The 15997-nt window shown below is 40.8% G+C and overlaps 1 protein-coding gene across 5 annotated transcripts in view; it reads left to right on the forward strand.

Moving 5' to 3' along the window:
• WDR89 (WD repeat domain 89) overlaps positions 652–15997 on the forward strand; it is a 36052-nt gene continuing 20706 nt past the window's right edge. The window contains exon 1 of one of the 5 annotated variants that reach the window (XM_021074236.1): positions 652–919. The gene's annotated coding sequence lies outside the window, so the exon portion shown is untranslated. The remainder of the gene's footprint in view (positions 920–15997) is intronic. The other 4 variants (XM_021074241.1, XM_021074253.1, XM_021074250.1 and 1 more) reach the window with 4 other exon arrangements.

Consider the following 15997-nt stretch of genomic DNA (forward strand, 5'->3'; position numbering starts at 1 on the left):
AGCAGTGAAACGTTTGAAACACTAATATTTATCTTTACGAACATACATTAAGTCTTTCCAGTTTTCCTAAGTGGTCTTTGGCTTTAACAGTGCTGATAAGGGAAAAGATAAAAGCACAATGGAACACTCCAAAACCACAGTAAACGTCACGAAGCGCTGACAAAGAACTCAGCACCAACAATCACATTTAAAGACTACAAGTCCCAGAGTTCCCTAGGGCCGCAGGTGGAGCTACCCTCAAATTGACAGCTGTTTCAGCCAACGATACGGCCAGACTAAAGAGCAACCGAAGAAATGATTCCTCCGCGTTCTAGCGCTCAGGTCCTCGTTAAGTTCTCAGGGTAGGTGGGTCTGTCAAGGCCTGATTCTACGACCAAGTATTTCTCACCTGAAGAAACTTTCTGGTAAAAATAGCAGTTCCCTACCCGTGTCTGGCTTGGTAGGAGTTTCTAGCGTCTAAACACTGGAAGGAACTCACTTTGCCATGTGTCAACGGAAGGACTCAATCGCCCGAGGAAGAGGCGGAACTCGCTGTATTATTGTCCTCTATTGGCCACGCAGCCAGGAGACAAACTTCCGTCACAACCAATGAGTGCTTAAAACTTCCGCTAACGTAAGGTAGCGTAACGAAACGTAACGCAAAGGGCGGTGGTGGACGGCTCTACGGAAGCTGGTTCTAAGCTGGCGTAAATGTCTGGTCTCGTCCAATCCGGAGGGAGAATGCCCCGGCGCTTCCTCGCCCTCCACATCCCAGCATCTCTGCATCACCTGGGCTATATCCCGCCCCTCGGATGCTGACCAATCCTCTGCAGCCTCATGTTGCACATTTATCCAATCGGAGAGGTGGGGGGCGGGCTTCCGGTCGTCGCTCCGCTAGGAGGCTGAGCTGTAGTTCCCAGAGCCACTTCGAGGCTTCCCGGTGAGGCGCATTTCTCAGGGTTGGGTTGGGAGGGTCCCCGGAGAGGCTGCTCTCTTGATCTGCAGCTACGGTGCCGGTCGACCTGAGAAAGCTTGGAGACTGAGGAGCAGAGGGCAATTGGGAGGAGCCGGGAGAGGGAGCCACGTGTTGGGGTTTCTGGGGCCGTGGTCGTACCCCCGGGTCAGAAAGGTGCTGCCCCTGCCCCACGAGCCTTTCGGGGCTTAGGTTGGTTTCGCCTAGGCTGCCCCCAGCACCTCTCTGGGTCATTCTTGGGTGACTGCAAAGCGCCGGCTCGTCAAGTGTTCAAGGAAGGGTAGCCAGGACCTATTTTCCCTATCTTCATTCCCTTTGTATTCTCTTCTACCCAACTTCTGAGTGTGTTCATTTTCGGGGTCAGAAAGGAGATTTTCCTTTGGGAAGAGACGTCCTGGAGTATGTAGTACTAACTGTGAGACTAGCTACTATGATAAGTACTTTTAGTGTACTCTCGTTTAATCCACACAGTAGCATCTAAAGGGGTAGGTGCCATTCTCATTTTTGTGCAAAGAAACACTTAAATTATTCGTCCACTCGTTCTCTTCAGCTTTATCACTGACCACTGAGTGTGGTATTGTTTCCATGCACGTAAAATTAAAATACGGTATTGCTTGTAAAGTGTTGGCCTTGTTTTCTTTCCCAACTTGAAGTTATTTTGAAATTTACAACAATATAGCTATAAGTAAATTGATTGATGTTATCCAAGTAAAATTGTCTAGTAGAAAGTCATCAGAGTGGGAGCTATTTACTACCCTGTGACTGGGTTGCAGCTTCTTCCACTGCAGAACTGAAATCAATACCAGATTTGTCTACTTCATAGAGTTGTGAGGATCAAAAGAGATAGTGAATATAAATTACTGACGTTAACCACATATGATTGTTGCTGCTTTTCAAATTCTTTACTCTGGAAACTAGACTATCATCAATATATAATATGCAATATTATTAAAATATATGACATGAAATATATATGTGCACACACAGTGGGTAACATTCTGTCTCGTACCACTTAGGTGTGAAGTACCCCTTAAGCCTATGTGGCTTCTTACCCAGGGTTCTGGATAGTATTCCTTGTGAATGCAGAAGTGGTACTTGTCTGGTTAGTATTCTTACCTTAGACTGCTGTATACAGCATAAAGCAAAAGTAGATGAGCTCTTTTAACTGGTGTTCTGAGTTCTGATTACTTCTGGAGACTGAGGGAAAGACCCATTTCTTTTGACTTTTTCAGCTTTGTAGTTTCCTAGACTCCTTGGCTTGTGGCTCTTTCGTTTTAAAAGCACGTCGCATCAATCTCTGCTTCATAATCCTAATATCTTCTCTTCTGTAGTTAAATCTCCCCCTGCTTTCCTCATCATGGGGCATTTGTGTTTACATTTAGGTTCCACCTAGATGATCCAGAGTAATCTCCATCTGAAGATCCTTAGTTTAGGGATTCCTGTTGTGGCTCAGCTGGTTAAGAACCTGACATGTCTGTGAGGATGTGGTTCGATCCCTGACCTCACTCAGTGGGTTAAGGATGTGGCGTTTCTGTGAGCTGTGGTATAGGTCACAGATGCAGCTTGGATCCCGTATTGCTGTGTCTGTGACGTAGGCCTCAGCTGCTGCTCTGATTCAGCCTCTAAACTGGGAACTTCCATATACTGCAGGTGTGGTTGTAAAAGGGGGAAAAAAAAAGATCCTTAGCTTAATTACAAAATCCCTTTGATATATAAGGAAATATAGGTTCTAAGAATTAGAGCCTGGATGTTTTCGGCGTGCGTTACTTAGCGTGCCACAAAAGTTATAAAGAAGCGTAAAACAGATCCTATTCTAATGCAACCTTAAGTCTAGTAGGATAACTATAAGAGAAAAAAAATAATTTCTAGATTGCTCTGGAAAGACCTTTCTAAGCTACTGTAGGTTGGTACTTCTTCGTCTTTTCTACTAGAAAACAGAAGAGGTAAATGAATATTCCTATGATAATGTGGATACAAAGCCTGAATTAAGCTGTGAGGAGTGAAATTTCTTTAAATTCTAATCTATCTTAAAAATTCATTTGGATTTGCATTCAATTTCATAATATTTGTGATTGATACTATTTTGAACTGTTGTCACATTATCTTATTGAAGTATGATCTCTGATGATGGAAGTTTATTATAAGGAAGCCATTTAGGCAACTAAGTAAAGACAACATCATTGCTCCTAAGGTTAGCGTATGCACTGGGCTTCATGGAGAACTAATTGCTTGTCCCTCACCATTGATATCCTCCAACACCCCAGCAAGAAGACAGCTCTGACACCTGCAGAAGAAGATAACGATCTGCTCTCCCGTCTGGCTGGAATTAATAATTCTTAGCAGGGGTTCCCTGGTGGACTAGTAGTTAAGGGTCCACTGTTGTCAATGCTGTGGTGCAGGTTTGATCCCTGGCCTAGGAACTTCTGCATACTACGGGTATGGCCAAAAAAAAATCATAGGAGATAGAATCTGATAAGTTGCATTTGTTACCATCCAGTAACTATGGACGTGTTGGAGTAAGGTAATACATGAAAGAACCCACATCCAAGTATTTAGAAACTATTAAGTAATGATCTCTGTGGTTTTTGCTTGTAGATGGAAGAGGAAAGGGCAAGGAGACACACATGTGCCACATTTCCATGGTCAGGCCCAGAAGTGACCTGTCTTACTTTGTCTTGTATTCTTTTGGCTAGAACTCTGTCACATAGCCACACCTAACTGCTTTAGTTGTGTGCCTACCTTAATGATCTGCTGATGAGTTAGCAGTCTCCTACAATGGGCAGTACTTCTAGCCAACTTCTTTTTTTTTTTTTTTCCACTTTTTATGGCTGCACCTCCAGCATATGTAAGTTCCCTGGCTAGGGGTCTAATTGGAGTTGTAGCTGCTGGCCTTCACCTCAGCCACACAGCAACGCAGGATCTGAGTTGTGTCTGTGACCTACCCTCAGCTCATAGCGAGGCCAGGAATCAAAACCAGCAAATCCTTGTGGATACTAGTTGGGTTCGTTAACCACTGAACCACAATGGGAACTCCTTCCAAGTTCATTTTGGCTGAATTAACTAGTTCATCATTTCAGTTAGATAACTTGTACCTCATGCAATAATGAGATTTTTAACAAATCTCTTAACATTTTAAAGACCATAAAACTTGACTATGTTTTCTACTGTATAGTTTCCAAATTTTCTTGTCTATGAAACAGCTTGAAAAGTATTAAGTTTTAGAAGTTTCCTGGTTAGGGATCTGGCATTATCACTGCTGTGGCATGGGTCAGAACTTCCACATACTGTAGGTGTGGCCAAAAAAAGTATAAAGCTTAAAATTTTGGCAGCATGATGTGATAGAAGAAGGGCTTGGAGTCAGAAGATCTGTCTATATCATGCAAAATATTTAATTTTTCTGAGTTTTAGTTTATAAAATAAGACTCTTTGTCCTTCTTAACTCAGAGTTGTGAGAAACATGAAAAAACAGGCACTGTAGTCTTTTGAAAAATTAATTTTTTCATAAGCAAGATGTAAAGTTATATTAAGTGTCTGTTGTACCTTAAAAGGGTTCAAATTTATCATTAATTCTTTTATGAACTTTGCTAGTTTGTGTGATTTTTTTTTTGAATTTTTTTTGCCATTTCATAAGTTGACCAAAAAGTGATAAAAATCCTATCAAGTCTTTTCTGTTAGTATTAGTGTTAGTTTTAGTCTCCAAATTTCATTGCTTTGCTCTGCTATCAATACAGTTCGATAGGAAAATTAGAAGAAACCTTTTCTTCCAAAGACTAATAAGTTTGGTGTGCTACTATAATTAAAACTCTTCCTAGTAGTGTAAATTAATTTATCATATCAGTTAATATATTTCTTTTACACATTGCTTTGTATTAGTATGTATACTGAGGTACGTGACGGTTTCATTCTCTTTGTGGACCTTTATCCTGGTCATTATTACTTTTTTATTGACTTAAAAAAAAAAGAATTTCATCATTCCTTGAATTGTGACAATTAGTGGCTAAAAGCACAGATTCTTTTTTTTTTTTTTCTTCTTCTGCATTTTAGGGCCACACTTGTAGCATACAGAAGTCCTCAGGCTAGGGGTTTAATCAGTGCTGCAGCTGCCAGATCTGAGCTAGGTCTGCGACCTACACCACAGCTTATGGCAGTGCTGGATCCTTAACCCACTGAGTGAGGCCAGGGGTCGAACTCGCAACCTCATGGATACTAGTTGGGTTCATTACCATTGAACCACAGTGGGCACTTTAAGAGCACAGATTCTTAAACCGAACTACCTGGGTTGAATAGTGGTTCCAATTTTAAGTACTTTGTAGGCTCTTACAAGAATTAAATAAGTAAATGTTTGTGAAGTGCTTAAAACAGTGCCTGACAAACAGTATTAAATAAATTCTGTCCTCAATGATTTTATCCAATATTATTAAGTGAACATTAATGTGAAATAATACTGGAAGACAAAGAGCTCTAGGTGATAGCTTATATTTTAAATTTGTTTAAATATGTAGCTGATATTTAAATCTTTAACTCTATAAATACTTGGAAATTTGCACATCTAGGCAACTAAAATTTGCACTGGATTCACATCATTGACACTATGACTGGCTTATAAAATCTCCATTAGTATTAAGAGTTTAAATATTTTAACTCTGTATTGATTAATTGTAAGAATTATATTCTTATATTCAAATAAGAATTATAATAACTTTATGTTTGAGTCACCACTTAAAAATACCTTGTGAAATGTCTCATATCATTTGAGAGACAGTATGAGAAAGTATTTGAGTCTGGGCTGTCAAACCAGGTCTGAGTTCCAGTACGTGCTATGCATTTGTGAGCCAGATGACCTTTGGTATATTACCCACCTTTGCCTAAACCTCACTTCCTAATTACAGAATGGGGGAAGTAAGTGAACTACTTCATTGGGTCATCTGGAAGGTTAAATGAGGTATAATACATGTAAAGCATTTAGAACAGTGCCTGAATTTTAGCAAGAGTGCAGTATATCTTAGTTATTGGTAATGTCACTGATGCATACAAAAGAACCAGCAAATAGAACAAGGGGAGATGTGAAGAAACCAAGATTATGATTGGATCTGCGGTTTACCAAAGGTCACACTCAAAAAAAAAAAAAAAAAAAAAAAAAGCCCCTTGGGTGTAATGCAGATCTTAAAAACTGCCTCCTTTTCTACTGTTAACACCTTTCAGCTTGTTCATAGTGACTAGGTCCACCCCAGAGACACATTTCTTCATTTTCAATGGGTTTCCAATTCTTGGCTGCTTGTTAAAATATTTTTATCATGGTTCTAATTCCATCAGACTGCTTCCCTTCATGAATCCTTCAAATCCTTCAGCACTGTATTACTCAGACCCAAAGCTGTTAGTATCCATGACAGGCGTCTATTTTCCAGAAAGGAAGAAAGAAGGATCAATATTGAAGCCAAGTTTTTCATTTTTAACGTGTGTGATTTCATCAGCCTATCATTAACTTGTATTTAATGTAGCACTAAATTATTTTTGCAGAGCTATTTTATTTCCAGACTTCCCCCCGACTCCCTGCCCAAGAGTGTAAAGTCAAATGGAAGTTATTTCTTAGGAACTAAGAAAGGAGTGTGGAAATCACTCAAATACCCTGAGCCATTCTAAAAGATAGGAAGAATACAATTTACGAGTCATTGGGTTATTTTTAAAAATATTGAAAAATTATAATGTGGATGTATCTTTTTGGCATCAGAAACATGTTTATTTCACAGAGGCAAGGTACATAGCATTTAGTGCATTACACTGGAATTTTAGTTTGATTCTATATTTTGTGAAAGAAGAATTGCATTTCATACATATTTCTCTGGAATCTAAGTGTATAGGACTAGTGATTAAATTAGTTCAAACCAGCAGGTGTCTGTTAAATACTTTCTGCATATAGGATACTGTGTAATGCAGTAAGGTGATGTTCCCAAATCCTAGCCCTTTCCTTAGTTGCCTCAGTTATGCCTTCATAATGCTTTCTATGATACTAGGAGGTTAGTGAATCGACCTTAAGCTGTAGTTATGGGTATTTTATCAATATTGATAATGTTACCATTTGATTTATCCAGAAAAGAGAGAGCTGCTTCTAGGGTTGGGTCTGCATGTGTGTTTGTGTTTCCTGTCTTTGTTTTTGTTTTACATCTACTTGTAGTTGATTATCCTTGCCTCGTCTGCCTCTTCCAGGTGTGTGTTGTGTGTGTTTGTATTTTTCACTTTCAAGGCAAATAGGAATTCCTGAGGTAGGCTGTGGAGTTAGTATCAGGAGGGTAGAGGATTGTTTTAGAGAATTGGAAAGCATGGTTCCTGTCCTTAAGAAGTTTATATTCTACACTGGGGAGAAAAAAATAGAAGTTATGTGAACCATGTAACTAGAGATAAATAACACTTTAATATATTTCATATATGATTGCTGTATGGTATACAGTTGATATTTTGGCATTCAGAGGAAATAGAAATGCACTTTAGGCTGTGTTAAGCAAGATTTCCTAGTAGTGGGAGGATTTGAGCAGATCTTGAAGCATTTTTTTTTTTTTTTTTTTGTCTTTTGTCTTTTTTGTTGTTGTTGTTGCTATTTCTTGGGCGGCTCCCGAGGCATATGGAGGTTCCCAGGCTAGGGGTTGAATCGGAGCTGTAGCCACCGGCCTACGCCAGAGCCACAGCAACGCGGGATCCGAGCCCCGCGTCTGCAACCTACACCACAGCTCACGGCAATGCCGGATCGTTAACCCACTGAGCAAGGGCAGGGACCGAACCCGCAACCTTATGGTTCCTAGTCGGATTCGTTAACTACTGCGCCACGACGGGAACTCCTTGAAGCATTTTTTAGATAACTCAAGAAAATGATGTAGGGTTCTTGGAGAGTTGTAATCCTTTTCGCAGTTGTACTGTGGGAAAAGTATTTTGCCTATTAAAAATTTTGATGAGCCTGAGGTTGCTGTGAAATAGTATGTAATTCACATGTTCAAACATTTGCACCCAATGCAGAAACAACATAAGAATGTATGAGATTTTATAAAAATTAAGTATTTAGGTTTTCCTACTTAACAAAATGTTTGTGAAATCATGTATTTGCTTTTATTTCTGATGTACTGAATGTCAGTATTTTTTACAAAATGAAATTGTTTCTAAGAACAAACTCTTAGATGATATTTCTCCTGTGGGAAGGGAAAAATTGTCCCATTCTTGCCATCTTGGTCCAGGAATCAGTTGAATATTAGGTCATGTTCTGTATCGGGCACATCGGACGATACTGCAGTTGCAGATGAGAGGGAATGGAAAACAGAAGGAGGATAGTGGCAGGACAGTGAGGAGTGGAAGGTGAAAGGCTATTTTCAAGGTTGTCTTTATTAGCTAGTTCAGTCTTGTACTTTGCCTCCCTTTTATAAAAGGTAATCCTGAGGTTTGGTGCCTTGGTGACTGTGCAGTTAACAGAGGTGGAGAGTATATGTTTGGGTTACATTGTGAGTATATTTTATTTGAAATTTTGACTGCACATTCAGGAGTAGGGGTCTAGGCAGACATTAGAAATAGGAGATTGGAGTTTTGAAGAGAGCTCAGGGTTAAGGATAAAATCTCTGAGTTCACATAAAGGAAATAATTTATATTGCTGGGAAGGAGAGGCGAAAGAACAACTAAGAAAAATTCAGTCTCAGTTTTCCTGGGTAACAGTGGAAATTTATTCTTTTCAGAGACTTTGTAGTTAAGTCCTAATGGACTTTTTTGGTCCTCCTCTAATTTTCGCACCTGTTGTTCATTGGCAGTAGTAACCGGTGCCAAGAATTTGATTGCTTTAGTTCAAGCTAAATATGTTCATGTGTTCAGTAACAGTAAAATTGACAGTACATTATTTCTAGTCCTTTTTATCCTTCACATCAGATCTATACAGCAAGTGTGATTTTTTTTTTTTCTCTTAGTATCCCACACTTGCAGGATGGTTCAAAAATTATGCCTTTTGTTGGTTATTTCTCTGATTATTAGGATCTTTTACTGTGTTCAGAAGAAAGGAAAATGAGTTTTGAACTTAACTAAATTTTTATTTTCCCGTGATAGGACACAAAGTGGTTAAGAGAGCTGGTTTGCCCTACTGAATCTTTCCACGAATATAAAGCTATAAATATTTAAGTGTTTTTACAACTGTTTTTAATGTCTATTTCAACAGATCCCTTTTGGATAGTCACATAATTTGGAGCAATAAATAGTGAACTTATACATCAAAATGTAAAAATTTATTTACTTATTTAGTAGGGCCGCACCTTCGGCATATGGAGGTTCTCAGGCTAGGGGTCGAATCAGAGCTGCAGCTGCCAGCCTACATCAGAGCCACAGCAACGCGGGATCTGAGCCGCATCTGCGACCTACACCCACAGCTCATGGCAGCTCTGGATCCTTAACCACTGAGTGAAGCCAGGGATTGAACCCACATATTCATGGATACTGGTCGGGTTCTTAACCCACTGAGCCACTCCCTCAATTTGTAAACATTTATAAAATATTGCCTTTTGTATGAGAGATAGGTTGACATAATTATAAGCTCTCCAGTGTCAGGAAGCCTCATTTGGCTTGATCTTATTTCAACTGCTGGTTAACAGTGGAAATTTAAAGTTATTGGTATGCGAAAGCATATTTCTGTTCAGTGACTTTAGGGGGGGATGTTTTATACAGTGAATTCATCTTAGAAGTCTGCCTGTTCCCTGACCCCACCTCTGCCCCATATATATTCAATTAGATCTGTTACCATAGTTGACAGTGTGAGGGATATATATGTAAATACGTATGCATGTGTCTTGAATCTAATAGGTTATTCTACAAGTTTATCGTTTGACACTGTTGCATTTCTTTTAAATTATCTGTGCTTATTTTATTTTATTTTATTTTATTTTTTTGTCTTTTGTCTTTTTTTTTTTGTTGTTGTTGTTGTTGTTGTTGTTGTTGCTATTTCTTGGGCCGCTCCCGCGGCATATGGAGGTTCCCAGGCTAGGGGTCCAATCGGAGCTGTAGCCACCGGCCTACGCCAGAGGCACAGCAACGCAGGATCCGAGCCGCGTCTGCAACCTACACCACAGCTCACGGCAACGCCGGATCATTAACCCACTGAGCAAGGGCAGGGACCGAACCCGCAACCTCATGGTTCCTAGTCGGATTCGTTAACCACTGCGCCACGACGGGAACTCCTATCTGTGCTTATTTTATGCTTAATGACTTACTGGTCATTTCTGAGCCAGGCATCATTCTGAGTACTTAACATGTAGTAATTAATTTATTTCTTATAACAGTCTTGTTAGGCTGGAACTGTTAACCCTTGTTGAAAGAATAGAAAGCTGGGAGTTCCCTTGTGGTCCAGTGTTGTCACTACAGTGGCTTGGGTCCTGCTATGGGGTAGGTTCCATCTCTGGCCTGGGAACTTCCCTATGCCACTCGTGTGGCCAAAAAAAAAAAAAAAGAAAACTGAAACACAGAGCCAGTGAAGCCAGGATTTGAACCCTGACGGTCCGGTTACATACCCATACTTTTAACTACGGTGCAATACTTATTTCTTTAAGCCTCAATTTCCTCATCTAAAAAGCCGTAATACAAAGATTATCTTTCAGAGTTATTGGTAGGTTAAACGAAGCATTCATGTTAAGTTTCTGATATAGAAACCTAGATATTAATCATCAGTTAATATTAGCTGTTTGGCCACTTTGCTGGATTTCTTCTGGTTCTTTTTTTTTTTATATAATTTTCATTTTTTCTCTGCCTCTTTCTTAAACTGGTATTTCAGTGTTCCATTCTTGACCTGCTGTTTTATATCATTCTGTATAATCCCCCTTCAGGAGCTTCATCCACTTTCCTGGTTTTTAAACTACAGCCTGCTTCCTGTAGTCTGATGACCCAATTTCACACTCTCCTCCTAAGCTAGAAACTGATGCACCCAAATGTCTGTTGTACAGCCTCCGTTGGCTTGATATGGATAAAACTGGAAAAGGATTTTAATCTAAAATGGAACTGAAAGATATAAAATGGGGAATTTCACACATGTGCTCTCAGTACAATGAAGCTTAAAGACTAAGATGCTGTAAATGGCTGATTTATAAAAGATTGAACCTCTGACCAACGACTCTCTCCCCAACTTTGAGCCAGTGAACTCTTCTGCATGGCCCCTAACTGGACTCTGTCTCCCTTTGTGCACTCCTTGCCCATAAATGCAGCCCAGCCTAAACCTTCAGAGGACTCAACTGTAGCTCACCAAAGCTTGCATGTCCCAAATTGCAATATCTCTGCTACACCAAAATAAACTTGACTTTTAGTCATTTGAATTGGCCTCACTTTACCCTTTTTTTATTCAAGTGGACATTACATGGTATCGTAAGTGGGATCAGAGGTCACTGACCACTGATCCAAGAAATCACAGCCTCTGGAATCAATGGAGGTTCCAGCACTTGAGTCCTTTGTGCTCTTTGCTTCTGTGAGTGGCTGTGACTTTGAGTTTGGTAAGTTCCTCTGAGGTCTCAAGCTCTCTCCTTTATCCTGGATCTAGAGGGACAGATTGTCCTTCTGGTAAGTACTTTTTTGTTTCTAATTGTTGTAGCCAGTCATCTGAGTGTTCTAAACTGCTCACCACCCCTTGAAGAATCCTAGCTGGTTTTTTGTTAAAAAATTATGGTCCTTCCTCTTGTGCATGTATGACTAAATAGACCCATCTTAATAAGGAAGATGTAGAGAACTCCAGTGGCCATAATGCCTATGGAGTTTCTGCTATCCCCAAAGTTGTTTTCTAGAAACTAAGTTAGAAAATCATGGCTGCAGTATTAAGCGGGAGAATTATTTTAATTGTTGTCTAGAGGCTGCTAAATATTCAGGACTCTAAAACTGCCCTTTTAACTATTTCTAGATTAACCAAAGCAAATAACCAGCGGGGCTTGGTTGTGCTAATCAAGGTCCCTTCTGACCCCACTGTTCCACATCCTTTGTGTCCCTCTTTGCCCCCTTCCTATGTCTCCCCTCTATGTGAACTTACTTTTTTTTTTTTTTTTTTGTCTTTTTTTTGCCATTTCTTGGGCCACTCCCACGGCATATGGAGGTTCCCTGGCTAGGGGTCTAATTTGAGCTGTAGCCACCGGCCTACGCCAGAGCCACAGCAACGCAGGATCCGAGCCACGTCTGCAACCTACACCACAGCTCACGGCAACATCGGATCCTTAACCCACTGAGCAAGGCCAGGGACGGAACCCGCAACCTCATGGTTCCTAGTCGGATTCGTTAACCACTGCGCCATGACAGGAACTCCTGAACTTACTTTCTTTTCTATTGTGATAGTTACAGGATCCTCCTTGATTGTCTTTGTACCTTAGCCTGTCGAACAAGCCATCTTACCACCTATGAAATCCTCTTAGCGCCGCTCCTGTCATTCTTGTTCTCTGTAACAGTCTCAACCCTGTTATCCTTCCCTCTTACACTGATGAAATTCCCCAGGACCGTTTGACTTTGATGGATCACCTCTTGACTGTTCACGGTGACTTACAAGAAATCCCCTTGGTCAGTGTTGATCTGATTTATTGATGGTTCTTTCCTAAAAAGTGAGAATGGCAAATTTTGTGCCACGTATGCGATGTCAGCTCCTCCCAGGGTCATTGAGACTGCACCTTTGCCTTAAGAATAGTCCTGATGGGATGTTTCCTTGTGGCACAGTGGATCTGGCATTGCCACAGCTGTGGCACAGGTAAGGTCACAGGGTTCAATCCCTGGCCTGAGAACTTCCACATGCCATGGTACAGCCAAAAAAAAAAAAAAAAAGAACAAAGAATAGCCCTTATGTCCAAAATTTGTTGGATGTCATACTTCTGCCAGCAGCTCTAGTCATCATTATAGTCCCTGGAAGCCAAAGGATACCACCTTGCCAATATTCCTGCAGAAAACGCCACCCTTCTGAGATCTGTAAACCAAACCTATGTCATGGTCCAGAAGGCTATTCCTCCTGGCAGGGACTTAAGGGGACTAACCAGGAAAGCACAGAAGCTGGCCTCTGAAAGAGAAAAAAGCCAAATTGGAAATCTACAGACTCTTGGTACCATGAAGAAAAGGGACTCTAGTTTGGACCCAGAAATAAATTGGTCCTGCCCAAAAATCTAAAATTTCCCTTGTTAACCAGCATACATGAATTAAACCATTTGTCCACTGAGAAAATGGTAATATTTATGAATTGATATTGGTGGAGAATCTTTGGCAAGGGCACAGAAGGCACATGTCTTGCTTGTCCCACCTGTCCTGAATTCAACCCAGGAGAGGCTGTCTATACTGCCTGGGACATTTCATCAGAGGTATGGCAGATGGATTTCATACAGTTGTACCCATCTCAGGAAATAAAATATATTCATCTAGTAATGGTTTGCATGCTTTCATATTGGACTGAAGCATTTCCATGTAGAAAGGCAGCTGCCTCTTTTGTAGCTAAAGTCCTCTTAGGATGATTTCTGTTTGAGGAACCCCCTGGAATTCCACAGTGACTGGAGGACAAGTGCTCTGACAGACCTGTGCCATCTGGCCAGTTCTGTAATATTTTCACTGTGCTTATCATCCTCATGCTTCAGGACTGGTTGCACATACAAATGGATTATCAAGATCTGTTGGCTAAATTAGTTAAAAACCTCCAAACATCTCAGCTAAAACTCTTTCTATTGGTTCTTCCAAGTCTTAGACCTGTTCCATTTAGGATTCATAAGCTCTCACCCTTTGAAGCAATTATAGGACAGCCAATACTTTTGGCCCCTGCTTCCTTTGACCCACAAGTAATAAAAAAGGATCTATTTCAGTAGGCATGTAGTAGATCTGTTTGCAGAGATCTAACTAAATGCACTGAGAATGATAATGCTTTGGAGTAATAACCTTTCCATGGCCTTCCCCAAGAGATGACAATCTCCATACTTTGCAGCCCGGACACTTTGTCCTTTGGAAGAGGCATCTCTGTAAAGCCTCCTCCAGTCTGGTTGACCTAGGTGTTGCTGACTAATGCTGTGTCACCTGGATTCACATGTCTCTTCTATCAAAAGGCTCCCAAGCTAGAATGAATCTGCAGCCCAGCTATTGATTCAAATTTAAAAGTTCCTAAGGACTGAAGCAGATGGCATCCGAAGTAGATACTTTCCCAGGATGTTCATACCAGGCTCTTGTTGTGTTGCTTAAAGTCATAATTTTCCTTTCTCTGACTTTCTTGCTGCCCTCTTGTTGAGCACACCCCTTGGTTTCCAGCTTACAAAACCCCTGATTCTGCCAATCTTAACTGGTGAGAAAAGTATTTGAAACCTCTCCATAATCATGGCAATATCCTTAATGCTTCTGTTAGAGCTTTTGAATATCAGCAAACCCAAACAGACAGCCTAGTAGAAGTCATCTTAACAAAACCACGAGCCCTAGACCCTCTCATTGCATAGTAGGGACTAGCCTGTTTGGGGAAGAAGAGTGGTTTATGTTAACAAATGGGGAAAATGATATAAAACTAAAGATGACAAAGGATAGTGTCTGTCTGTTAGCTGAAATGGGCCAAGCTGAGGGACTTTGGATGTTTTCAACCTTTAAAATGCAGGGAGCTGCAGAAATTGGGGGAGTTTGTTCTGGTCAGTAGCTATTATTGGACTTCTGACCCTGGGTATAATCTTGCTAGTGAAATCGTTACTGTCTTGTTTCAATAGGCAAATATAGAGATGTATGTGTGGAATAAAGTTCTTTTTTATCTGAGACTCAATTGACCATGGAAACCAAACTGACCACCTTAGAGGAATATGACACAGATTCTCTATGTTGTTTAAATGAGGCCAAAATCCACTTGCCACATACAACCAGCATCTCTGAACAAAATACCCAAGCAGCAATGTTGATCAGCCATACTTCCTGTGAAAGATCTTAAACAAGGAAAAAGGGAAAGGGTTTTAATCTAACTGGAACCAAAGGATATGAAATGGAACCTTATGCATGTGCCATCAGAACAGCAAAATTTAGAGACTGAGAGGCTGATTTTCTATGAACATCCCACATGAAGCATTATCACATTTACAGATTTATCCAAACCACCTGTGACTTCTCCTGTGGTGCAGCAGGTATCTGGTGTTATCACTGCAGTGGCTTAGGTCACTGGTGTGGTGTGGGTTCAGTCCCTAGCCCAGGAACTTTTACATGCCAAGAACTTGGCCAAAAAGAAAGAAAAGAAAAAAAAAAAAAAAAAACTTGAGTTTCCGACGTGGTTCACCAAAAACAAATCTGACTACTATCCACGAGGACGCAGGTTCAATCCCTGGTCTCACTCAGTGGGTTAAAGATCTGGCATTGCCATGAGCTGTGGCAGATGTGGCTTGGTTCTGGTGTGGCTGTGGCTGTGGTGTAGGCTGGCAGCTACAGCTCCAATTCGACCCTTAGCCTGAAATCTCCATACACTGCGGGTGTGGCCCTGAAAAGGAAAAAAAAAAAAAAATCCTGTGACTAATGAACATTTGCCAAGAATCTTCCCATCTTCAAGCCAGTGAATTCACTGCATCGTTCCTAACCAGACTTCCCCTTTTACACTCCTTGTCCATAAAAGCAACCCATGCTGAACCTTCAACAGACTTGCCTGTAATTGACTACAATTTGGGTGTCCCGAATTGTAAGTCCTCTGCTGTTCCTAAAGAAACATGACATTTGGTAAATTGAGCTTGCCTACCTCTTGTAAACTTTTTCTTTTTTTTCTTTTTGGCTTTTCTAGAGCTGTACCCTCGGCATATGGAGGTTCCCAGGTTAGGGGTCTAATCGGAGCTACAGCTGCCGGCCTACACCACAGCCACAGCAACATCAGATCTGAGCCACTTCTGCAACCTACACCACAACTCATGGCAACACCAGATCCTTAACCCACTGAGCGAGGCCAGGGATCGAACCCGCAATCTCATGGTTCCTCGTTGGATTCATTTACCATTGAGCCACAATGGGAACTCCCAAACTTGTATTTTCTTAACAGATTTTTCAAAAGCAGAAGTTTCAAATTTTAGTTAATTAATGGTTTTGTTCACTAGTTTGTGC

The sequence above is a fragment of the Sus scrofa genome, chromosome 1, assembly GCF_000003025.6.
Source record: "Sus scrofa isolate TJ Tabasco breed Duroc chromosome 1, Sscrofa11.1, whole genome shotgun sequence".
NCBI classification, from domain to species: Eukaryota; Metazoa; Chordata; class Mammalia; order Artiodactyla; family Suidae; genus Sus; species Sus scrofa.